Consider the following 20,920-nt stretch of genomic DNA (forward strand, 5'->3'; position numbering starts at 1 on the left):
GCGCGTTACTTTGCTCCAGGGCAAACAGCCATGCTCCCCCCCCCTGCATTTTCTGGCCTGTGTGATCGGGACCTAAGTAAGATAAACAGGAAAAAGAGCAACAGCACACAAAGAAAGAGTTATTTGTTTAATTTAAAATATATATAATAAACCATTTGATGCATTTTGAGCATGTTGTTCTTCAGAAACAGTTTAAATCTTTCAACATCTTACCAATAATTACAAAGAACAAAGGAGAGAAAGAGGTAACCCCTTCGACTGAGAAGTGCTTTTAGCAAAAAAGGTGTTGATTTTTTTAATTTCTGTTTTCCCCCCGTTTTATTGTATTTCTTTTTTGTAAGAGCAACAAAACCTCTTGAAAGGCCATGTTTGAGGAAATGTCTCTTAACGCCAAGCAATTGAGGCAGATATTGCAAAGTGTTGAATTAATTATCCATTACAATGAGGTCTCCTACCCTTTTCTAACAGTGTGATGCCAAGCAGGCAACATTCGTTAAACCCTTGAGGCACAGAATGTCATTTTTGAGTCCCAGAGAGCACTGGAGTCTGAAAAACTATGTGAATGATCTTCGTCAGAATGTGTAATTTTCCCATTTCCTTGGTCGCATTTCAATGAAGATAAATACATTTAGTGAAGTATTAAACTAGTAAATAACCATTTCTTTATCAAAGATAATAAAGTACTTAATTATCAATAAAGAGCCTATTCTATTGAGATTAAGTAGCTATGACTGTCTTTGTAAATGACCGTTGAGCTTTGATATTCTCTCTCCTAATCAATTTGTTAGAAGATGGTTAAGTCATTCCCCACCATGACTACTGAATACAGACCAGCTGGTTAGAAAGGAGGTCTGTGTCATCATCCTGTCATTTGTTTATTTCTTCTCCCTCTCAAGAGGCAACACCATTGGCAGGGAACTGCTTTCCACCATCTGGAGCAAGCTAGGTGACACATATTTGAGTTTTTTCTGTATGGAATAAAAATTTAGCCCTGACTGAAAACAGCTCTGCACTAAAGGTTCAGGCTATAATAACCAACACCAAAACCCCAAACACATAACAAAAGGGTTAATTTTTAAGAGTGGAGGCAACACAGGCCGCTGACCTGAGCTTGGGATGTTTCTTCTGTTGTCATAATGGCCTTGAATGACATCTGTTCCCTTCATATCCTTTTGTCTTAAATTGACTTCTCCCAAACAAATAGCCTAAAGGCCTTTAAAAAAAAAAAGTCCCTCTTTCTTGTGTTTCAAAGAACCTAACATAAGAAAGAGACAATTATAAACCACAACTTTTAGGCAGATGTTTGCATTACCAGGCCAGCAAAATCAGCTAACTTTATAGTTTTATTAACAAGTAATACAGGATGTATGTACAGTCCAAGTACAACAGTTTTTCTTTTAAATTGTATTGAATCATTCCTGTGTTATGGTCAATGCATGTACAGATGAACGTGTGACTGAAATCCCATATTTATCCACATACTGGCCCCTGGTGTATGCATGTACATGCTTTCACTGTAATGTATAAACTAGGGCAGCCAGGGTCAATCCCTTGATTTCATGGGCTCCTGCCCCATCCCCAACAGCCACAAGCCCGCAAGACGTCTCCAACATGATAACATCACATGGAAGTGATGTCGTCATGCTGGGGACATCACGCAGTGACGCTCTGGCATTTTGGGGCAAAATACCAGAGCATCACCGTGCAATGTCCTCAGCGTGATGACATCACTTCTGCATGACATCATCACATCGAGGATGTCGTGTGCAGTGACATTGCCCTCCCACTCCCAGAGAGCATCCTCCCATCCCCCACCGGAGCCAGGTAAGGACCTGGCAACCCTAGAGTAAATAGGGCTTGTAGGGCATCCTGATATAAAGGAAACAAAAACAAGCCTGTCACATTTCACATATGTTGCACACTAAAGGGTTTTTTTTTTAATGCACTGGGGGCAGGAAGGAAGTTGGCAGGGGTGCCATTTCCAATTTCAAAAAGACAGCAGAAGATCAAAAGGCTTGCTGACATACAAGTAAACTGCAACATTAAAATCAGGGTATTTTAAGAGCATTTATCATGGGTAATTTTTGAATCATAAAACAATACTAGCAGTTTTCTCAGCACTAACCACACTCTTGAAAAGATTTGTGCTTTTAGAAAATGTATATAGCATATAGATCCACTTACTTGTTTTAACAATACTTATTCAGTATTTCAAAAGAATGAACTGGCCAGAAACACAGGTACTTCATAAAAATGTTCTCTGAAAGGTGTATGCAGGGGGACCAGCTTTCTGCCTTCCCTAGATGGCATACGTGTATGTTGGCCCAACAGTACACATCTTGTTTTGTTTTGTTACTTGTTTCTGTAAGGCAGAAAAGACAGGCTGTGAAATAGCTATGACAGCACAAGCTGCTCCTTATGCCAAATAATGGTTAATCTCATTTCCTACCCTATGAAGGCCTTATTATGCATGTTACCTGTAATCCCTGGATTATTTGCATTATTATATTGGTAATATTTCCATCAGGTAGCACAATATACAGAAACTGAAGAAGGAGCTTTTATTATGTGTACCAGAAATCCTAGTCATATATTTCCAGTTCTCCTTTCCTACCATCTCTCACCAGATTTTCAAACAGCAAGTATGGGCACATGAGCATTCCAAAGCCCTTTACCTACTCTTCAAATGCTATCCAAAATAAGCAGCTATCCCACTGGCCCTTCCCATTACCTCTACACGTTCAACAGAGTACTTACATGGAGTACAGCATATGCATACAAGTGTTGTATATACAAAGGCTCTTCCTTGTCATCAGACTCCACAATTACTGGAATATTTTTATGGCGGTGGGAACAATGAGTATTTTAATTAAAATAAATATTTTTAAAATGAGAGTAAAATATCAACATGCTGAAACTTTCCCATTGCTGAATAGCCATGCTGGTTAAACCTTTGGCTTTCTGTAACTAAAGGCACAGAGTTTCAGGCCATGGTGATTCTCCTTATCTAAATGTAACCCATGCAGTTTTGTAGCTGTTAACAGCATACAGGGATCAGGCACGCCTGCTTTTGCCGATTGGTGGTGTGGCAATCAACTCCCTTTCCCCCCCCCTCCTATACATAGTCAATGAGCATGCTCAGTGCTTGTAGCCTTCCCTAAAGGAGGCTGGGTATTCTCAGCAGCCAGTGGTTCAGCCTGGCCCAGAAAGAGGCAACATCTTGGGGAGAGGCCTATATAGACTTTGCTGTGTTAAGGCCTGCCTTGAATTATTGCAGGTAAATCCTGGAGTCTACTGAGAAGAGCTGCAGCATCCCAAGTACAGCCTGGAAACCTCATATGCTGTTCCAGTATCTGTGAGCTTACAACATATGGACCTACAATATATGTATTATTTATGTGCTTAGTATTTTTTCTGTTCTGTGCATGCTCGTGGATGCTGAAGATATCTGTACTCAGTAATATCCTGAAGATTCATTGCTATGAAGTAATAGCAACCAACCAAAAGTGAATGAGGATTTATATGAAAACCTCCATGCTTTGTTTATATAAAGAGTTTATTTTAAATGTATTGTCTCTTTTATGTCTGTGTTTAAGTACATGTGTAGTAACAGCAGTTACATATTCTTAATAACCATAGGTGGTAGTTCCGCTGTCAAAACCAACTGAACCTGCCCACTCTCCCTACAGATATTAGGACCTTAGTGGGTTACATAAACACTAACACGCATCCAGTGAATTAAGTTCTTGCCTTTGAAATATCATGACTTAGGAAATGGATTTGCTTTTATGGAGCCATATGACACTTGTTTTTGCGGGCAGAGACAAACATGGCCGTTTTTCTAGAATGTATATCTGATGGGGGTATTTTGCTAATCTTGTGGAGAACTTTAAGCAGCACTTGAAAACTTTAAACACAGCAAGCTCTTAAGCTTTAGTATGAATCCATCTGCAGTTCCCTAGTATTCAAAAGCTCATGTTCTCACAATGGATCATTAAATTTTGGAGTAGACTGCACCATTTGCTTTGCTTTGTACTGACAGACAATCCTTGGACACTGCCCCAAAGAGCTTATCAAGACACATCACAGTGATTCATAATTCACATAATTAGTTGGTTGAAAAGTTTTGTGTTTTGGTTTCCACAAAAAACCCTTTAGCCAGTGATAATGGTATTCACTGGCTCCTGGAAGAAGGTTTGTATACTTTTAAAGAATATTTCTGAAACACAAATTCTAAAGAGAGTTCCCCAGTAGTTAACCAAGGGAAATCAATGTGATAGATCTCATTCATAAGTGTGAACTAATATTACAGTAGTACGCATACTGAACTTGGGATTTTACCTACCAGATAAATTAATATTTATTTATTTATTTACTTGCTTATTTAATTTGTAACCCACCAATCCAGCTGAGACTGAAGGCAGATTAAATTTTAAAAATAAAACCAGTATAACACATATAATTGTTAAAACTTGGAAAACAGATAACAATATAATGATAGTATAATTCATACAACAAGCAATTCAATGGAGCAAGATTTAAACATTGGGAAAAAATGCAACAAAACAGTATAATATGTAGAACAAACAGGTATTGAAGCTGGGTTACAAAATCTGGAAACAATACAAAACCGGTCTGAGACATACAATAAACAACTGCTAATATTTCTCACATTGGGGTAGGTCCAACTATCTTCCAGGATTCTTCTTCTAGCCTAATGATCTTTCTACCAACTTAAGTTCTCTTCCTCTAACAGAAGAACCACTTAAATGGAGAAAGTGTCCTTAGATTGGAGGAAGACTTCGGACTTTGCTCAGTGGGGTAGTAGGATATGGGCTGGATCCACCCCATTAAAATTATAGCTCTCCATTTAGAAGTGCTTAATAGCCATAGATCTGTGTGCATTTCTTCTCTGCTTTTAGAGCTGAAGTGTATTATTAAATTGTCTGTCTGTGATTCTAAGCAGGTCTGGTCATGGTCACTACATGCATCAGAGAAGTGGCTTAGAATCTGCACATATATTTTTCTGAGCTCTGTGGAGAAAAGATGGGATAGTAAGTAAAACTTGTTCTGTATTAGCTGTGACATCTGCCAATACTAGTAATATCTTGGTTTTACTTTGTAGCGAGTAGATCACCTCTAATTCAGTTTCATTCATCCTGAAAGAAACTAAATAGTATAGTGAATAATGCATATAAAACGTAAGGTATACTATCCAGGTAATATTCAAAAGCAATTTTATTTCATCATGGATTTCTTTCATATTGTTAGTTTTAAAAGATCTGAATTTCAGCTGAATGCATATCTTAGGAGTTAAGTCTAAAGATTTCTAAGCATACTTAAATTTGCACGCAGTAATAAAGTGCAGGGAAGGGAAGGCAGCATAGTATAGCTCATCAGATCTCAGAAGCTAAGCAGGGTTGGTATTTGGAAAGGAGACTTCCAAGGAAAATTCTGCAGAGGAAGGAAATGGCAAAGTACCTCTGCTTCTCACTTGCCTTGAAACCCCTTGCTGAGATTGTCATAAGTCAGCTGTAGCTTGACAGCACTTTACACACACACACACACACACACACACACACACACAGACTGACATTGTAGAAATACAGTTATGAGCAGTGATAGGAGCCCTCTGACTGTTAATATTTAAGAGTTGTTACTTCTCATGAAAATAGCTAAACTGGTGTTTCAGAAGAGCATAGACGTATTTTTCCACAGTCAGACACACCTTTTATGTCACTTCTAGTCTTTTGTGGAAGAAGCCTGTTTTCCATGTGTGTACTTCACCTCAGGGTCTTCGCATTTGTTGACTTATCTGTGTGAATAGCACAGCATTGTATCCACAGTGAAGTGAGGTGGTATGAAAGTGCTGTTTGTGGTGCTGGGCTATCCAATGCAAAACATCATTACTTGGCGGTATGAAAGTGCTGTTTGTGGTGCTGGGAATGCAAAACATCATTACTTGACTGATGAACATGTGTGTGGGGTTTCATACTTTTATATATAATCCTTCATTAGTTATTCAATTCTGATCATTCTGTGGGGCTGTTTTGGCTCAGGAAAACGATGAAGGAGGTGACGGCTGCAGCTCTTCTTTCCCCCACATTGTGCTCCTAGACTGAATTGGGCCCCAGCTGTGTGCTTGGGAAGCAATGTCATATCTGTCTGCCAAAAAGACTCATGTCACAGATAAGGTATAGTTTGACCCTTCTTCTTTCAGCATTACTATCAGCATGACATATTCCTCCTACATGTTCAGAGCTATATATATTGTGCATGGAGAAGTGGAATCCTATTAATACCTCTCCTTGGTCAGGTAAATAGCAACAATATTCCTGCACATTGCTTACTATCAGATGCAAGTTTGTTCTTATCATTGTTAGAAATACAGTAGATGAGTTCTGAGGCCTTGGTTACTTTGCTCCATGCTGGTACCCCTTCCTTATTGCCCCCACCAGCAACTCATGCTGAAAACCAGAGCAAGCTCTGTCCCACTTCCGTGCTGTGTGAGTAACTATTGATTTAAGCATGCCTGGACAGAGTAACAAGGAATAAACAGAGGCAACAGCAGAAGCCAACAATGCATTGCAACATATATAGCTATAACTGCAGCCCAACATCATTTCCAAGGTTATATGAGTTAAGAACCAATTCATGCCACCCAATTTTTTGGACTTAGATTCCATTTGTTACGCTTGTCACTCTTGGTATAAAGGATGAAGCAGTATTATGCATGGTCCAGAACGCACACCTAGGCTTCAATTTGCCATGCCACCATAAGCACTTACATTTGTATCAGATCAGTTAAGATACAAACTGCAGACCTGTGACACCAACTAAGATCCTTTTCTCCTCCAGTTTTAACATCAGCTGCTAAGGTCATCAATCATTTACTGAACTTTCCATTACTTTTGATTTTCTGATTCTATGATTCCAGAGGGAGGGGCACTAGCTACAACCTCTGTGCAGGCTGCTTTGGGCAGGCAACCCAATCCCCTGTGGCTAAATTACAACATAATTGCCCTGCAGTAATGTCATGAAGTCAGAGCAGTCAGTCCTGGGAACCATTTAGCTGAGTGGACAGGGACTATCATTTGTCACAATCTGCCTCACTCTAGCATATTGCATAAGAAGATCAATAACAATTATTTCTCTCTCTAGTATTGATCACCTCTTTTTAGTGGTCTGTATATTTTGAAAATATACAGACCACAATTTTACTCACCATTTGGCAGAATGAAAGAGCTACTCACTGGCTCCATGGATATATTGTGGAAAATTACCATTTGGCACCTATTGAATCTTCAAGTTCAGTTATCTCACATGAGCTCAAAAAGTCCAGAGCATATTCTTTTGTTGAATTAATCACTAATTGATCCAGCACCCTAAACAAAGATACAAGACCACAGCATGAGTTTAACTAGTTTATTTAAATTAGCTGATCAGCGTCATATTTAAACATGCTAAATATCTAAATAGGTGGACTGTGCTGTGACTGCTGCATTCATTGTTCTTCTATCTTCAAGGGCTGCCTTAATTGGGAAGACATGCCCTGGTTCCAAACATGACCAGTGGCTTTCCCTGGCTTTGTTTATCTTTACCTGCGCACAGTGTACCAAAGGGTACTACCAAGCCCCATCCACGTCCCCTGATACACTGCAAGACCACTACCAGGGTTAGTAAGATGTTGCTCAGCACCAAGGGTTGCTCCCTCCCTAAGCCCCATCTCACTACAAAACCAGTGATGGGCAAGGCTAGAAATGTCCTCATTCACCCCCAATGCCTCAGGGTGCCCACCAATCATCAGATCATCCCTCTCTATCATGAGCAACCCACCCTATTCTTGTCCCCAAAGGGGATTACCATTGCTTAACACTCTGTTAACACTTTACCACCTGCTGACTATAATGTTCTGCAGACCCTGACACAGTTCAGCAAGATAGGCACTGAAGGATTATTTTGTTACCAGAGTGCTCAAGGAACATAGTGCAGCAGAGCCCATCTGGCTGGTGTGTGCAGACAAAAACAAAGTTACACACGGAACCTCTATATCTTTGCAAAACTAATAAGAGTCCTTTATTGTAAGGAACTCCATTCTAGACTGTATAGAGAAAGGATTCTAATCTAGTCTAACTAGCTAAAATGGATAGAGATGCAGGAAAGCATGTCCTGCTTTCATGGTGGAAGGCTAGCATAGTGTGAAGGTGTTAGGCTGGAAGGAAGTTTCTCTGAGAGTATCAATCTGTACATCAAAGGGATAGCATCAGAGAGTAAAGGAAGGCTATAGGGCATTCGAATGTGCCCCCCCTAACAATACCCAATTAGATGGGCTCCTGCATGCGGGAGATGTCAAGAGTCTCTAATGGTAGCGAAGCTGGGAACCAGAATGATCCCACGGAAGGTAGACACCACAACTCCTCCAGTAATTCTTTACAGGTCACTGTCACACGGCAGAAAAAATGACGGGCAAAGTGCGGCTAATCTGAGCCGCACCAAAGTTGAGACGCCGCGGCGGGATCCCACGGATCCCCTGAGCCTCGGCGCCATCGCTCCCCGGCACGATCAGATGTGGGGGAGAAAGCGACGGTGGGAAGGGGAGGCTGGCGAACTGCACATGCTCACACATGCGCAGTTCAGCCAGGAGCAGGGGATGCGCTGGCGCAAGGATGCGCCGGCGATCCCGCGGCTGCACTTGCCGAGGCCCTTCAGGACGAACCACCCAGGTAGGTGGTTCTTTTTTGGTGCAGGGTTTTGGGCAGGAGGGACGGATCGGGGACGGCCGGGCAACGCTTCCCAGATGTTGTCGTGGGATCGCGCTCATTTGCTGCACATCCGTTCTGTCCCTCTCCCGGCCCATTTCCTCCCGTGTGACCGGGGCCACAGATAAGCATTGCAGCTGTGAAGCAATTAAGCGCATGGGAAGGAATGCAAAGCAATAAGAAAGTCTCTCCCTACTCATGGCAGCTTAGCTGGCATACTGCCAGGGGCCAAAACCAACATCACTAAATTCTAGAAAACTCCCCCTCCCCCGCATATGCACGCCAACTACAATGGGAAGCAACTCTAAGGGTAAGATCCTTTAACAAACCACCTTTCTCCTACCTTTCTGGGCAATGCTGGGCACACCATGCAAACACCATTGAATTCTCTCTGGAAGCCAACCTGACCTAAAAGCCTACTCATGTGATGGCCTCCTTAACATTCCTAGTAAAATCAGCCATGTCCCAAGAAAAATCAACTCGACAATCAATGGTCAACACCTACATCTACTTAAGAGAATTCTTTCTCTGGAACCCAATTTCTGCTCAAGGTCCTACATGACAAGAAAGTCAGAAAGTTGAAAGTGGGTTTTAATCATGCTGTCCCAAAGTAATCTGAAGGGTAGACTGGAATTGAGCAGAAAGTGGATCTTATATCACACCTTCTGACATGGCCCCTGGAATAGGGATGGACACATTTTGCGGTTCAGTTCTTGGTTAAGAAGTGAGGCTTACTTAAATAACCCTCCAGTTGTGTCTCCCCATTGGCTGCACCATTTCAGCCCAGTTATTTGCCTCGTGCTTTCTTTGAATAAAAGTTGAAGCAAATAGATCCCCACCTGTAATGCTGTGAATGCCTCTTCACAGAAAATAATTTTTATCATCATATATGAGTGCAAGGAAACTCTTCAAGATTGCAATATTAAATAATTGTGCACAGCAGTAATGAGGCTAAATAGAAAAACAAAAAAGATCTGTCAGAAGTTTATCAAGCATGATGTATCACTTAAAGGAGAAAGAGAAAGTAGGATTTCTCACTGACAGCCCAACATCTGGTTGTTCTCAAGTGGAGTATGGAACATTCTGATCCTCTCTGAAGTTCAATGTTTACCTAGCCAGAATTAATCAACGGGTGGTCATAGCTTCTAACAAATTTATCTAATGAGTCTGCTCTTTAAACAGCTATCAGTGATAAGATCAAACAGATAATTGTCAAATAAAAAGCCTCAGAGTCTCCTCATCCCAACATTTATTTCATGTCTTTGGGGAAACATTAGCAGCATATTGCCAAGGCAAGGCCTAGTATACATGCTATTTTACATCACAACTCCAGCTATTTTGTTCCTAGTCTTACAAATAGCTTCTCAAACAATCCCAGATCAGTTTTCTCCAATCCTTAGAAATGTTTCACTTTGTAAATGGTTTGAGGCCTTTGAAGGTTGCTTGCTCTGCAGCACAGGACTGTGGAATTGCCTGTGGTATGTTATCACAGTAGCTGCCAGGACAGACAACCAAATACACAGATCAGGCAATACAGCAACTTCCTGCGCCAATTGCTGTCCTTGGAGTTCTCAAACAAGGGGTGGATCCAGTCTTAACTTTTCTGCTCCTGCAAGGCAAGTCTGTCAGTGGGACAGAACTCACCTGCCTCCCCCCTCCCACTACAGCTACTGATTTCCCCCAAATGAGGCTCCTGGGGGACAGGGAACCTCAGGAACAGCATGAGAGGTAAATTGGGGGGTCTGCAGGAAGAAGACCACATCACTAAAATAATGTAACCAACAGAGGAAGAAAGTTAGCAAACATCTATGTGTGAAGAATCTGATACTAACAGACAAAGGAGAGCAGAATAGTGAAAAGCACAAGGGGAGCAACAATGAACACTAGCTAAGCAAATACCTTCCCTCCCTCCCTCAATTCTAGAAATGATTCCACATAGTCAGAATTGAACCTACCACTCTGTCATTTCTTAACTAACCACTCCTAGTAGCGCCCTCAGCTCTGTTGCCAAGTTTTATTTATTAGCCTATTCACCAAATATTTCTATTGCTTTTTAGTTTAAAAAATTCAAAATGATATACAACATAAAACCCAGTAATGTCATAATATTAAAAGAACCCAAAGTCAACAGATCAAAGAATAAAAATAACCAATTAATGTATTAACCTATGCAACATTATATACCACACACAAGGTTCAACAGTGGGATATTTTATTTTATTTTTTTTAAAAAACCCTCTAGTGAACAGCTGACAGCTGATTTTGACAGCTCTAAGGATAAGAAAGGATGGTAGGTTTTCTCCTTTAATATTGTCATCTGTTTTCTCCAGGTTCACAGTCCTTGCCTTTTTATAATGAAAGTTTGGGTTGAAGAAGAAGAAGAAAATGGAGGAGGAAGAATATTGACCGACTTTCCTTTTTATTAAACATCATATTATATTCTGTTTTCAGCCTGCAAAATACTTAAGAGCCATTTTAAGATGCTCATTTTTTCCCTGTTGCTTTATGCTCTGGCTGTGCTGGATGCTGCATTTTAATAGCTTTTTGATGTGTTTTATGTTTATTTTGTCATCCACCTTAGGCTGTTTGCCTGGAGAGGCAGCATAGACATTTTCCAAATAAATACATTTTACTGGATATTTGTAAATATAATGACAAAAATGGAAATTGCTACAAACATTCAAAGGCACTATATACGTGTAATCACACCCTCAACTTTAAAATGTGATGGTCCAATGCCTAACAGAAGGGCAGCACAATGGGGTCACCCACAGATTTATGGGAATCCCTAGTTACACTGAAAAATATTCGTTTGGAAGCTCCTTTTACTTCCCTTCCCCCCTACAGAACAACCTGATGAAGTCTGAGCAAGTCCATTGTCCTCCAGAAGGCAAGAAATGTAGACAGAATTTGAGCCTCCCCTCGCAAAAGGGTTTTTTTTCTTCCAAGTCTCCACGGATGCGCACAAGCACCCAACAGAGCATGCACACACTTTAGTTTTTTTTTTAAACACAACCCCGTTTGCCCCACGGCCCGCTTCTTTGCAGCGCCGCGGGATTGTCCTGTGATCGGCACCTCCCCCCTAACCACGGGACCTCCACAGGATATCTGCTCGCGCAACCGCGCGTTATTTTGCCCCAGGGCAAACAGCCCCCCCCCCGTTTTCCGGCCCATGTGACCGGAGCCAAAGTAATGGAAGCTGTAAAAGGTAAGAAGGATTCCTTTAAGCGGTGGAAAGCTAGTCTCAGGCCCAGTTCACACGGAGCATTTGCCACGCTAAAGATACAGATGATAGGCGAATTTTCCAGGCGCGATCACACCGCAACATCTGGGAAGCGTAGTGCACCCGTGGCTAACCCGTGGCTTCTTGCCGAAGATACGGAGTAAAAAACTAGTACACACGATGTGCTAGTTTTTGGAAAATGCGGGGCAAGGGCGGGCATCTGATCACGTTTCCACTAGAATCCCGTGGCATCCGGCGCCCACCCATATTGGCTGTTGTCAATTAGACGGAGAAGCAGGGAACTTGTGAAAAGCAGAGCACATTGATTTATTCCTGACTGTGAATGTAAACACCTCTGCCCTGCTGGGGTTTCAGTGTTAGGAGGACTCAGGGCTCTGGGACACCCTGTCTCTCTGCTCATGCAAGTGGGGGTGTATGCTATGGTGCCCAGAACACACACACACTGGTCTGGTGTCTAGGTGCGCTTGATATAGGAAAAATATTCCCTGGGGCTATGCTGACATGTGTACCCCCAAAAAACCAATGCTTTGATGTGTTTTATGGAGAGTAAACAATGATGTATGAAAAGTTTTATGGGACTTCCTGAAGTTTACCCAAAGGTGTGAATGTCTCTAGATGGTCTGGTGATTACTAGATAGGGAAACTACCAGGTTTGAAGAATATAGTTAAATGTTACTAAATTAGGGTAAAAGGGTAAGGGGGAACCAAGGCTGGAGTTCACATGATTAGTCTTGGAAAATCTATTGTCCTTAATTATGCAGCTCCTTGGGGTGGGGGTAGGGTTGTCAGCCAGGCGCCTTTTGGCTTCACCTTCAAAAATTTGGCTTCTGACTTGTCTCTGACTGGCATCCATTTTGTATCTTTTTGGACCAGTGTTTCATATTTATGATTTTTGAGGCAATATTTATATGAAGGGCATGATTGTAACAATGGGGCATAACATGATATTGAGAATTCCAGTGGCATGTTCTGACCACCCAAATAATTATTCCAACCTTGAGTGATGGCCTGAGGAAGCAATTTCTGTGGGAGAGGCTGGCAATCCTGGCACAGTTGTCAGAGACTGCGAGATCAGCTTGAGCCCTGGCTGCCTTTACTTTCTGGAGTTCCCTTTTGAAGGCACAGTGTGTGAGTAAGTAACAGATGAATTCTAGACCTATGCCTAAAAATACTGGGGATACAGATCGCTAAAGTACGGGGGTCCAGACCGGGACTGTGAAGTGGAAGTCACAGCCATTAACCATTGTTAAATTGCAAAAGCATCTATTGATCATTGGAACCATGGGCTGTATTTGGTTTGACTTTAGAAAGACTGTGGAAGAGGAGAAGGAGGAGGAGGAGATTGGATTTATACCCCGCCCTTCACTACCCAAAGGTGTCTCAGAGCAGCTTACACACTCCTTTCCCTTCCCCTCCCCACAACAGACACCCTGTGAGCAATGTTCCCTCTAAGCTGTGGAGTCTTGTGAGCAAAAATTCTACTTTATGAGCTACTGGCATTAAAGTTGTGAGCAAGTGATTTGGCTACTGCATAAATTAGTTTGCTCTAAAGCCATCCTTACTGAGCTGAGACAAAAATGTGTGAGCCAGAGGCTAAAAAGCTGTGAGCTAGCTCACACTAACTCAGCTTAGAGGGAACACTGCCTGTGAGGTAGGTGGGGCTGAGAGAACTCTTGAAAGAAACTGCTCTTTTTCAAGAACAGCTGTGCCAGAGTTATGGCTTGCCCAAGGTCATCCAGCCAGGTGCAAGTGGAGGAGAGGGGAATCAAACCTGGTTCTCCCAGATTAGAGTCCGCGCACTTAACCACTACACCAAACTGGCTTCTGGCTACACCAAACTGATGCATGCACAGCCTTTCCCTATATAAACAATGGCTGACTTTTCTTCCTGAATAACTTTGTATGAACATTGACCTTGTTGATTTTTCCTGGGGGCTAGGCAGGGGTGGTGCTTTTCTAAAGTGTCACTGTTGCAGGTGAAGACTAAGTATTCTCTGTGCTGGCAACTTTCTACATTAACTGTTTTCCAGTGGTTGTAGTCTCTAGAGTAGAGAACATCCCCAGTGATTTTCTACAAGCCGAGGGGAATGACAGAGTAAATGTAAAAAGATTCCTGAGCGAGACTGTAGCAATGAAGAGACACAGCTGGTGATGGTAGTGATCCTAAGAAGCATTAACAAGACTCCTCCAATCTTCCAGTTTGCTTTTCGTTAAATTTGATTTCATGAGATGTTTGATTTCCTTGGGAATGTGTCCATTAGTGGAGTGACAGATGAGTTCCATAGCTGTGGCCAAATTGAGAGTGTGGGCTTGAGTGCAAGCCAATGCCATGGAGACACTGTGCTGCAAAGATTGGATTCCTTGGATAAGCACAGAGAAATCTATCAGCAGTGGTGTGTGATAATTTGTTGGTCCAATCCTAACCAATTTGGAGTGCAGGTAGAGGAGAGTCAGCTGGAGAGCCCCTGCAAGTTTGGTCTCTAGCACACAGTGTGTGTGTGTGTGGGTGTTCTACCACATCACAAACCTCACGAACTGAACTGGTTCATTTAGCCCCTAGAAGTTCATAATGGTCTGTGGTTCATGAACCGGGCATGTCACGAACCAAACCACATTTTTCCCATTTGTGCCCATCCCTACCAAGTACCTGCAGATAAACTTGAAGGTCATGTCAAATGACCTCTTTCCAAAGATATACATCTATAGACTGTTTCACCTAAACCATCTTGTGATATTCTGAGTAAAAACCAATGAACATTTACCAAGTGATGACTTACCAGTTATGTGCAACCACAGCAACATAACAAAGGTTCCAAACTCCGTATAAGCTACACTATTCTCTTGAAATTCTGACTCAAAATCCCATGGAAAATATGTATGTTTATTGAACAATCACACCACAGTTGTTTGTACAGAAGCTACATGAAATCATGAAATATATCACTCTTCTAGAAGTATAAATATCTTTATGTCATTGACATTGCTGTTATGTTTGTCAAAATTGTTTTGTAAATTCACAATAAAGCATCTATTCAAACCAGTTATACAATAGATGAGGGAGGAGTTGTGCTGTTTCATATTTAAAAGAATCAAAGCCAAGAACTACCTTGATGGGGAAAACAAATCTCTTTATTTTGTGAGGGAGAAAGCTATGTTGTAACTACTGTTTTAATTGTAAAAATAACAAAGGTAGCAAGGTATTTTTTCTTTCAAATCAATAATCCTGCATAAACAATCTTACCAAAGAAGCAGAAACTGAAAGCAGTGCACCCCTGTCTGATATTGGTGGTAGAATTGATCCACTGTATTTGAACCTGTATTTGAATTTCCCTGACTTATTTCCCTGACTGCAGTTGGAAACACAATACTACCCTAAATAGACATTGGGTCGCATTCACAAGGCAGCAATTATAGTTTCACATGGAACCTTCAGGAGTTAGTAAGGCCTTGGTTTGAAACTGGCCCCATATGAAAATTCTGGAATATTCTGTCCCAAAGAAAAGGCTGATTTTCCAACTCAGTCTCTGGTGAGGTAATTTCTGCAACTTTAATATGAGTGTGATTTCAGACAAACACTTCCCCACAGGTAGCTGAGGTAGTAAAATGCCTGGCTGTTAAGCATACTGTCTCAGAAATGCATATATGAATCAGCTTACGATTCTTATCCTAAATTACCATTTTTTTGCTCATTATTCATGAATTAGATTGTCCCTTCAGGTATTCCGCTCCATGACTCACGTCTTTAGCTCTCTAGAGTGAAATGTGTAACCTGCTTAAATGATAAAAGTGTAGAAATGTAACTCCTTTGTATCATTAATTCCCATGGTAAATGTGGATATCTGAACTCACATTCCAGACACTGCTTTCCTGCTTCCATAATTCAATATGGTCATTATTCTACCTTCTCATTTCCTTTGGCAAAAATGCAACATTTCCCTATCAATGTTACATGTTCAGTATCTATAAGAGGGCATTATTACCAGACTTAGTTATATTCTGGATAAAACAAACACAAAGCCTTATAATTTTTTCCCTGATGCCATTGCCATCTTATTTAAATTTTCAACAATATTGCAAAAGACACAAGCATTTTTCCAGTTTTGTTCATACTGTGAAATTTCTAAAAAACTTTTTCTACTTGCTCTGGTTAACAATTTCTATGTAATATAGTGAACATTTTTGGAAAGGCAAAATCATCTGGACGGCATTATAAAGATGTCCTTTCTTCTGAAAAAATAACAAATGGGCCTGCTTTTTGGAGCTGCTGCATCACAATGAGTGGTTTTGCTTCAGCAATAAGATAACCATCCTTCGCCGGTGCAATTATTTGTAGCTCATCATCTTGCTAGGCCTTATCCCATGGTTCAACAGAAAAGAATGGCTATAGTAGATGTTGTGCCAAAACAGAAACATATTTACCAGTGTTCAGAAAGTGTCAAGTAAAAAGAATTTTAATAAAAATACTCTGTATTATGGACTCAACTATCCTAACCAGATCATGTAATTTCATAGGAAAGGAAATTGGGAACTTCTGTGCCAGCTGAACAAGACCTATAGCTGAGCATCTGATCCTCCTCTTCTTGCAGATCATTTAAGCCTGGAGTTGTTCAAAAGCAAGGTTATTTGGTATGAGCCAAAGAACTCTTGCCCCTTAACAGCCAGTGGCTTGCAGCCTGCAACTATACATGGGAAATGTTGTCAGAATCAGCACCAGCCTGTTTACATTCCATCAACTAAGAAGAGAAGAGAAGAGATTGGATTTATACCTTGCCCTGCATTACCCGAAGGAGTCTCAGAACTGCTTACAATCACCTTTCCCTTCCCTTCCCCACAACAGACACCCTGTGAGATAGGTGGGGCTGAGAGAGCTCTTTCCAGAACTGTTCATGAGAGAACAGCTTTAAAAGAACGTGTAACTGTTCCAAGGTCGCACCAGCAGTTGCACATGAAGGAGTGGGGAATCAAACTCGGTTTTCCCATATTAGAATCCACACTCCTAACCACTACACCAAACACCACTGGAAGAGTGTTGGATATCTCTGATTTCTTTCTTTCTTTCTTTCTTTCTTTCTTTCTTTCTTTCTTTCTTTCTTTCTTTCACTGTGGGAGAGAAGCAGTGTACATATGGTGAAGACACACTCTAGCATCACTAAGAAACAGAAACCAGGATGGTGCTATGCAGGTAGAAGACAACTTCATGTTTAAATGCTGTCATCTAGGACAGGGAGAAAGTTCAGTCCCTGTCTCAGTGGTGTCCCTTTACTTTCTCCCGTATACATGGAACTCACTTCTGTGAGACAAGCCAAAGTGCAACATTTGAAGATGACACATAATGGTGAAAATGAATGTCCATCACTGCCAGGAACTACACAGGGAACTACACCATCCCCAAGGGTGAACAGACATCACCTGCCATGGTGACAGTCATTTTGCCAGTTGGGTATAAGGGATGTGCAGATGTACTGAAGGACGGTGTAAGGATTTGGTTCACCTGTTTGGAATTAGAGCAGCTGCTGAAAGATCAAATCACAGTACAGCTGAATAAGTTCAATATTCTCAAAACCTCCATAGAGAGAGGGGAAAACATACAAAAGTGGGGAAGGCACAATGCTATCATAACTACAGGACTACCAAGTATACCATATGTATCCATATAACTATATGATGATTAGAGACAAGGACTTTTCTATTATAGTGCCCAGTTATGGAATACAGTGTCAGCACAGCAATTGTTACATTATAGGTGCCATGAGAAAACATTATTACATTTTGTTGAACTATAGTTTGATGTAATTAAGTTGTGGTCATGAATTCTGGATTTCGGCCTGGGATATGTTTGTTTTTATGGGGACTACTATTTTACTCATTTTTATACTGGAGGGGCATTGTTTTATTGCTACTTCTAATGTTAATGTTAATTGTTAATTTATTGCTGTGTTTAATCTGTTTCATCTTAATAGTAACAATGTACTGATTTGTAGTGCATTTCTATTGTTATGGGAACTGGTTTTTTAATTGATTTATGGTTGCTTGTGTTTGTATTGACTGCTATAAACTATGCTGCAGTTCTTAAATGAAGAGTGCAGAAAACAAATGGATCAAAAACATAATAAACACATACTCACAGATGCATCATTGCCAGTAGCCTAAAAATGCAGTCAAAACACACAATGCAAAAGATTGCATAAAGCATGCCTGTTGGTCTCCTGAGCAGCATGCTATTTTCTGAAGATGGCACCTGCAAAGCTGGCACAGGTTTAAAGTAACCATGGAAATGGAACTTGCCTATATCACTGTTACACTGTGTATCCCAACTATATGAGAAAAGCTTTTCAATGGCAGCACAGCTGTGCTACAGAAAGTAATTACAGACAATCTGTACCGGTCAGTAGGAAATTTGTGCTGTAGCATGCTACCAAGCAAAGACAATGGAATAAGACCATCATTGTTTCCTCAGAAGATACCCTTCATTTAATGTCTTTGTTTTTATGTCTTTGTTTTTAATTTGTTGTAATGATGTGTGTTGGGAGGTTGATTTTAATGGTTTTAAAATGTTGTTTTATTGTGCATGTTTTAACTGTTAGCTGTTTTAGGCTGTGGTCACACACACTAAATAATCCACTTTGAATCTACTTTCAGTGCACATGACACTAAGATTTTACTGTGTGAACTGGCAAAATCCAGTTGGAAAGTGCACTGAAAGTGCACTGAAAGTGGATAATTTAGTGTGTGTGACCACAGCCTTAGTGGTCCTTATGAGAGCAGATATAAATTTTGTGCAGGTGGGATATAAATTTTGTAACCAAAAATAAATAAATACTATGGATTGGATCCTGTGACTCCATTCCACAAAGCTGGATTTGATTACTCTCTTCTACCAAGAGAAAAGGCTTTTTCCAATGGAGAATGACTTTTTTCTGATGGAAGAAAATATTTCTTTGTTGAAGGCAGTCTCTCTGAGTTGGAAGAAGACTTGGTTCAAGGGAGTCATAGGACCCAGCATAAAGTAAGAGAGTCATAGGATCCAGCTCAGTGTATTTTATTGCACTTTGGAACATGTAAGACGTATGGTAAAATAGTTACCTATAATCATCTGTGATCCAAGTATATTCCAGGACATTCTTGTCCATACTAATCTGGGCACAATCAAGGTTTCCTGCTACAGTAGAACATCTGAGTAGTTCTCCATGTTTGCTGCAACATGGAGGTAACCTTTGAACACCTCACTGTTCTATTGCTCCACACTTCCAGTTCCCTTTACTGGATGGATAATCACATGGAAAGCAGTCTACAGAAGCACTTTGTTAAAGCCTAGAATTTAGAGCTCATTGACCATGTGGGCAACTTTTGAAATGTTGAGTAAGGCAGTGGGCCTGACCACAAAAAGACTGCCATGGAAGGTGGACCAAACACAGAATGGCTTCCATGGGGAGGGCAATTTTAAAATGTTTGGAGGTCCCAAGCCAACATCCTGCTGTGATGGGATCTGCGATGTCCAAAAAGGGTGCTCCCTACAGACTGAAAGATAATGCCTCTTCTGAAGTGCCCTGCTGGGGTTTTCTGCTTCAGTAAGGTGGAGGAATGCCAGGACTGGCTGTTTGTTTTGGGGAAGAGGTGTTTTCTGGATGAAGCAACTAGGCACTAGGAAGCACATCAGTGGGACACCATTTTGGCCATGGGTACCATGTTGGGGATTGTTGGCCTAGAATTTGGTTATATGCTGAAAAATAATTATGTCTTGTATGCAGTCTTTACCATTAGACTTGCTAAAAAACACAACAAAATTAAATTAATTTTTCATGTTACACTAACTGAAGCTAGAGATATTTGGTATCAGTGAACTTCATGTAACATCTCTAACAAAGTTTTTACTTTCACTAGAAAAAAAGTAATGCTATCAAATTTCAGAAACGTATTAGTAGTTTTGAAAACTGACACTTCTCCCCCATGAGTAAAAGAAAATATATGCTTCTCTATGCAGTGCTGCTGATTACTTCATTTAGGATTTTGGCAAGATCAGATCTTCACATTTCATGCTAAATGAGTCCTTTCCCTTGCTGACTCACTTGTCTTCATTTCTCCTAATGAACAATTTCTATGAAAAGAGGTACTTCTGGAGGTGGCTGGGAAATTATCTATTTTGCATTGGGTTTGAGAAAGAACCTATGATAAGTTAGGGCCAAAGTAGATGCTATGGACCCATGGATGCCACCACCAATTTAGAGCTGAACTCCAGCTGTTTAAAAATGCCACAAGATCTGGACTAGGAGCTCTTGTCCCCCACCCCATCTTTTCAAGAGCCAAAGCAGCCTCTCTGGCACCTGTTTTGCCACTTTAAAGGGTGCATGGGGTAAACAAGTGCTCCTGATCCCACCACACTGCAGGCCTGATCAGGACTGGGCCCTTGTGGCATGTTTAAATGGCCAAAATTCAGCTGTAAAATGGCAGCACCATCAACTGGTCTGCTCCATGGATGCTGTAATGTCTAGTTTGGCCCCTAGAGTTAGTCTGTTTTAGAAATTCCTGAAACTACTTTATAAGCTTTTCTTAACAGTGTGTTTACATAATCAGTCTTTTAAACAGATTAGGACAAGAAGAAGTGGCATGGAGATCATGAATTTGGAAAGTTATCTACAAGATATGCAATACAATAAAGTTCTACAGAATCATCATCCTGCAACACTTAAAGCTGTTATGAGGATATGAAGTGCTACAAGTGAGTGTTTTAACAAAGTATGACTTATTTTCATAAGATAGTGATGATGTTGGTGAGCATTGAAAAGGCTAGTAACAGGGAAAGGAAATAGTATGTCCAAATATGTAAATTTTGGAGTAGAGCTTAATTGTAGAGTTTGCCTTATACAATAGTATAGAAATGTCTCTCTGACCCTTGAATATGGCAAAAATCACTTCTGTT

The sequence above is a fragment of the Gekko japonicus genome, unplaced genomic scaffold (assembly GCF_001447785.1).
Source record: "Gekko japonicus isolate JY-2015 unplaced genomic scaffold, Gekko_japonicus_V1.1 scaffold551, whole genome shotgun sequence".
NCBI classification, from domain to species: Eukaryota; Metazoa; Chordata; class Lepidosauria; order Squamata; family Gekkonidae; genus Gekko; species Gekko japonicus.